The sequence below is a fragment of the Prionailurus viverrinus genome, chromosome D1 (genome assembly GCF_022837055.1).
Source record: "Prionailurus viverrinus isolate Anna chromosome D1, UM_Priviv_1.0, whole genome shotgun sequence".
In the NCBI taxonomy this organism is placed as follows: Eukaryota; Metazoa; Chordata; class Mammalia; order Carnivora; family Felidae; genus Prionailurus; species Prionailurus viverrinus.
This window is the reverse complement of record NC_062570.1, coordinates 8,026,156-8,032,155: the sequence shown is the minus strand read 5'-3', so window position 1 is coordinate 8,032,155 and position 6,000 is coordinate 8,026,156.

The window sequence follows — 6,000 nt, the reverse complement described above, 5'->3', positions numbered from 1 at the left end:
GAGTCAGGGAGTAGGTTCATTAGTAGTCTTGTGAAATCTAGCTGAGTCAATACTCATCCCCTCTCTTGAGGTAAAAAAAAAAAAAAAAAAAAGAGAGAGAGAGAGAGAGAGAGAGAGAGATTAAAAAGTATTTACTTCCTGGGAATAAAGCAGACCATGATTAAAGATTAGATTTGGCACCAACCAATCCATCTTTCCCAGTGTCTTTTGGTAAAGAAAGTCACTCATCTCCACTCTAGAAGCCACTAGAAGTTTTTCCTAGCTCAAGGAAAACATTTCCAACATACTATCTGCAACTCTTAGGTGTGGGTGTAGGGTCATGTAATGGACCAGTATTGGGAAGAGGCTGTGCCTTCTTGGAGACCAAACAGTGATACAAGGTAAAAGATTCAATCCATCCCCAGATTTGCTAGCCAAACTTGGAGGGATTGGGTACGAGCGCACAAAGAAATAAATGTAGGATAATAATCAAGCTCTCACCTTCTTGGGAAAAGGGAGAGTAAGACCTTAATCACGAATTAATGTCTTTTCAAGAATACAAAGGTTTACTATGGTAGCAATACAGGTTTCAAACATCTCCCAATTTAGGCTCCCTTATCCATTAGCTTCTGTCTGTCTCCTATTCCCTAACTGCCATGAGGGGTTAGTCACAAGGCTGAAGTCAGAAAACAGACAAGGCCCACTTCAGAGGTAGGACGCCACCTATGGTAGAAGGAATCTCAGGTAGATAAAAGGGGAGCTTTAAGAGGAAAATCTGCTTCTTGCAGTCTGGGGTAATTCTGAGGGGGGAAAATGAGACAGAATAGAAGAGTGAGGCAGGCAGCTGTTAAGGCTATCATGTTTCTCTTCTCCACACAGTTAGGAGTCAGAAAGAAGGGGGTGGTGCTTCATAAACATGTAAATAGTTTTGGAGAAGCCCAAGGATTAGGGCTTAATGGCAACCTCTTCCCCCTGGAATGAAAACCTATTTTGTGGCACCACCTGACATGAAACAAGACTAGATGGACGGAGGTGGAAGTGATAGAAGAATAATCCTGGGCTAGAACCAATGCCTCTCAACGGGAGGTTAATGGCGTGCAGGACACCCAGAAGTTCCTGTATCTCCAGGAAGAGGACAAACTGTGAGAGCCCTGCTGGACCCAGGGATGGCAGGGTGTGGGATATACCGTCTCCCATGGAAGAGGACTCGAGACTGGGTACACGACTGCAGTGGTGAATGTCAGGACAAAAGCACCTCAGCCTGGAGAGCAGCCCTACTCAACTACTTTCCAGCACAGTTCAGCTAGAGCCCAAGGGATTTCTATGAATCTGAGGCTCCCCCATTCCATAACTGCCACAAAATCATGTTAACCACACCCTTTCTCCACATACCTGATTATATTACAGAAGTGCAGGCAGGCAAAGAGGAAATCTGAAAGACGAAGTATATGACCTAGACACCCTGAACATCTGCCAAAAAGGATTGCTAAATTGGACTGGACTCAGTTTATTGGGTTATAGTAAAATTTATAAACTTCCCATTTTTTGACGTGGTTGGTTTGTGAAGAAGGTCAGATGAGTAATAACTAAAAGTAAAAACTAATTTCTTTGTGCATCTGAGGGCAATAGAATGAGTAATTTTATAATCTTGGTATATTATAAATGAATAACGAATAGTGTCCAAAAAGCCAATTAACAAGAAAACTCTTTTATTGATAGAAAAGCAAAACAAATTTTCCATGAATTCTAATATCTGTTTTATTCTATTGGATATATTGGAGCTCAAAAATCAGTTTTTCTGTTGCTCTTGTCATTACTGTTGTTGTTGATCTCCCTATACAAACAACCCAAAGAAATCACAAGTGTCCCTGCTTCAAAAAAGGTAGAACTATCTTAGTAAGACATTGTCCCCAACTGAAGTTAATTAAAGTCTTATTGTTAGCAAAGCATTCCTACAGGGCACCAATGGTATTACTAGGTTGGTGACATTAATAAGTACTGATGTTAAGTCATCAAAGCTGCTTCTCAAATGCTATCAAGTAAATCAGAAACCAAATCAGAATCAGAGTGATGTTCAGTTCAATGATTAAATACCCCTCGATAGATACATCAGTTCATTCGAATGTGAATGAAAACATCTAGGAGCCATGATCACTAATCCCCAGAAAGGACGGCCCAGATTAAGTGGTTTTTCAAATTCAGATTCAAAATTCAGATTAACAGGGGGATGGACCTGAGGAGCCTGACCAGATTAAAGTTTCTGGTTCTAATATAACCTATAACTTCCACATAGTACCAGCTAGCAATTGCTCAACTGTCACCCACAGAAAAACATTTAAAGCGTAGGTGTACACAATAGGGGAAAAAATGGAATTTTAACCATTATCTAACTAAGTCAAACAATACAGAAATGGTGGAAAAGTCAGATGCCAAAGGTTTTTTTTTTAAAGCTAATTTATCCATATTTTTCAGAAGCTACATATCAAACTAAACAGATAATGGTCATATTTTCACTTTATCATTAGATATGCAGATATAAGTTCTATCTCCACACAACATACAGGCTGAAAATTAAAAAAAAAAAAAAAAAAAAAAACCTAGCCACAATCCAGGTCTGTGGCCCAGATAGCCCTAAAGCTCTTCTAGATGTGTTTGCTTTCCATCTAGATATTTAGACCACATAGATATGGTCACAAGTTCATTATCATTGCTACATTTGAGTCACTAACTAGGAAAAGAAGCTTATCTAATTACCAATTCCCAGAGCCAACCGAGACTCTCCCCTTTCATTAAATAAAGAGAAAGTCATTCAGATTTAACCCAAGAAATAAGTACATGCATATACCTGACACCTCAGTATCCTCTCTGGAGAAGAGGATGGAACAACTATTTGGTTTCCATCTCATTCTTGTAATGACAGAAAAGAGAATACAAAAAGTCCATTGTAAATTTGTACAAAATGTATGCATATATAAATACATATCTATGGGTGTATATAAATTCTAAAGAAGATTATATTTATCTACATCTTTAAGATTCAGAGTCCCATACAGCTGACATAATGGTATTCTCTCTCCAATTGTCTCATTTTTAAAAACAGCAAGAATCAAGCATGCCACCTTAATTTATACTGAAGAGCCATTGCAGAAGTTGGGCTGCAGCTATAGGGATTTGAAGCAATTCATTTGACGGGACATCGGTGAATAAAATCCTTAAAATAAATTTAGCTATTTCCAGATTGCTTTTCGTTTCATACAAATGAAATCCAAAATGCCCTGTTGGTAGCATCCCAAACTCCTGAGACTGTCATTTGAGCTCAATAAGACGCAATGCTCTAAACAGGGTCTGTGCAAATTGCTGGGATATGTGCTTATTGCAATAAGTGGGTGTGGGGACTGGTCTTACTAGAATTTCGTGTAATTCACTATCATACAAATCTCAAGTGACACCACCAGAAGCTTAGAATTCTGAGTATCCTAAACTCAGTATGAAATCTGAGTCACAAGCCACATCATCCTTACAAAGAGCACTATTAAAAATATTCGACCATAGCCAGTTGATGGAGAAAGGCATACATATTTAAAGGTGCACAATAAGGTCATATTATGGATGTGTGCCCATGTTTAGAGGTATCAAGATATTTTTTAAACAGTATTCGTAATGCTTTCATTTCTGTTTCCTCTATGCCTTTGGGGAAAAATGATATAGGACGATTTCCTAATTACCCCCTAGAGTGTACAGGCTGCTCCTTGGAAGGGGATTATTATTGCATGCCTTGAATGCACTGTGATTCATAAGGCAAGAACGTGCGAGTAGCTTCAGCACCAAGGATATGGAATCATCATCCAGCACTGCTCACAACAGAACATCTTATTGCTTTAATAAAATGGGAAATTATTCACTGTAAAAAGTGCACCAAATAAGGGGGAGAAAGTAATATCCATGCACTTAGTGGAGCTTATTGGAAATGAGGAAGCTCCCTTCTGAGTCCCTGATTCTATTCAAATTTCAAAAGTCCAAAAGTCATTCTGTAATAAGGTATTAAAGAGCTACAGCTGGATGAGGGTGAGCTACAAAATTTAATGGACTTTCTTGTTCACAGTGCCTTAGTCATCCTGATGTAGCATGTAGAGCTCTGATGCTCTAAAGGATTCCCTAGTGGCCTCAGGGAGTTAATGCACTCTTTCTAACTATTACTAGGAAGTGACTAAGGCACTGGAGAGAATCTGGTTCGTTGTTTAATCGGCTGTACCCAAAGATTATATCTGGTCTTCCTAACATCACAATATATGGCATGCTTCAGTGATGATCCTCTGTGCTTCAGGAAAGGACTTGAGTATCTAATGGGTCGTTAAAATTAAGCTTATTAAATTATTTGTATAAAAGATGCAGACTGAGCTTGGGCAATTTAACAGATGACCTAAAACCTCAGAGGTAATCTTTTCTCTAGATACGAGCACAGCAACCTGGAACCGAGAGAGAAAATCTAGAATTACTAGTTACTTGAGAGAGGGATGCACTTAAGGGCATTGTTGCCTTACACGCTGCAGGTAGTAAGAACTCTTCTGGTTGAGCTTTTTGTAGAACATTCTCATTCATACATTATCCAAACATTTCAATAGCTGTCAAAGAATTGATTCCCAAGAAAGGACGCCAGTGCACAATAATTAAGATTGTAATATGCTTCTGGCCCCTTCTATCACCAATCCAAGGGAAACAGAGTGGTAAATGAGCATAGGTGGACCCACTTCTAACACAGAAGGCCTTGTCTGGCAACAGGAGAGAGAAAACAAAAAGACTGACCTTCTTCTCTCTCACTGTGTTTTTCTCTCCATCTTTTTTTCGTATATCCAGGGAAGGTAGGTAAGCCAGAGGAAGAAAAGATAAAGAACTTTCTATCGCTGCATCTCAGATGCAGGCACACATTCGTAATTAAACAAGCTGCAAATGTTTTTTATCCGACAAGCAGTTACTGGGTTTAACTTCTCTTGAAATCTGCATGTCCTGTCAGTTACTGGGTTTAACGTCTCTTGAAATTTGCACGTCCTGTCATCCAAATTGCCCAATATCCCCACCAGTCTCGCCCCCAACGCACACAGTACATGAAGCACACACGCCACTGCCTCCAGGTGGTAGGTGCATGCAGCGAGGACTAGAGGCACTGTTTCAATATTAACCATGTTTTAATAGATGGCATTCCTGCACATCCATTATCTGTTAGTTTTCTGTTGTGGTTGTTTCTGCTATTCGCAAAAGAAAAAAGAAAACATGTGTTATCTCTTTTTAACAGCCCACTACAGAGTAAGATACAAAAGAACACTTCTGGAAACAGCGGAAGCCAGGCCTGTACCACAGAATTGCTCATCCAGTGGTAACCATTGTATCAACAGCTGGAAATTAAGAACAAGACTATACAGTTTGGAGGATGTAGTACAGAACTATAGTTTGCTTCTGTATTTGGTACCAATATAATAAATATATAACAAAGGTGCACTTGCTCTAAAAATTAAACAGAAACATTCTGGTTGGTTAGATACTGCACTTTCAGTACTGCACATCACCTAGTACTTTTTTTTTTTTTTTTTTTACAAAAAAGGTAACTAATGCAATGTTCAATAATAAAACCAATAGTACACGCGCAAACCCGATTGTAGAAAAAGAAGAAAGAAGCCAACAAAAAGCTAAAATAGTCATTTCCCAAAACAGCCCCTCCTCCGCCTGCACAACCAAATAAAGTAACCAGTTTGGTGAAGCAATTTCAGCACCAGACCTGGCTGGACAGCTTCTGGATCCTCTGTGAATCCTGAAAATGCCACAACTCAAAAGGTGTACAGCTGGGGGCAGGGCAGGCAGCAAAAGCAGTAGATCTTTCTTTCTTTTTCATTTTCTTTCTTTCTCTTTCTTTCTCTGCTTTTCTTTCTTTCTTTCTTTCTTTTCTTTTCTTTTCTTTTTCTTTTCTTTCTTTCCTTCCTTTCTTTTCAACTCATTTAAAGATTTTTAGCCAGCGAGGGACATTTCTAA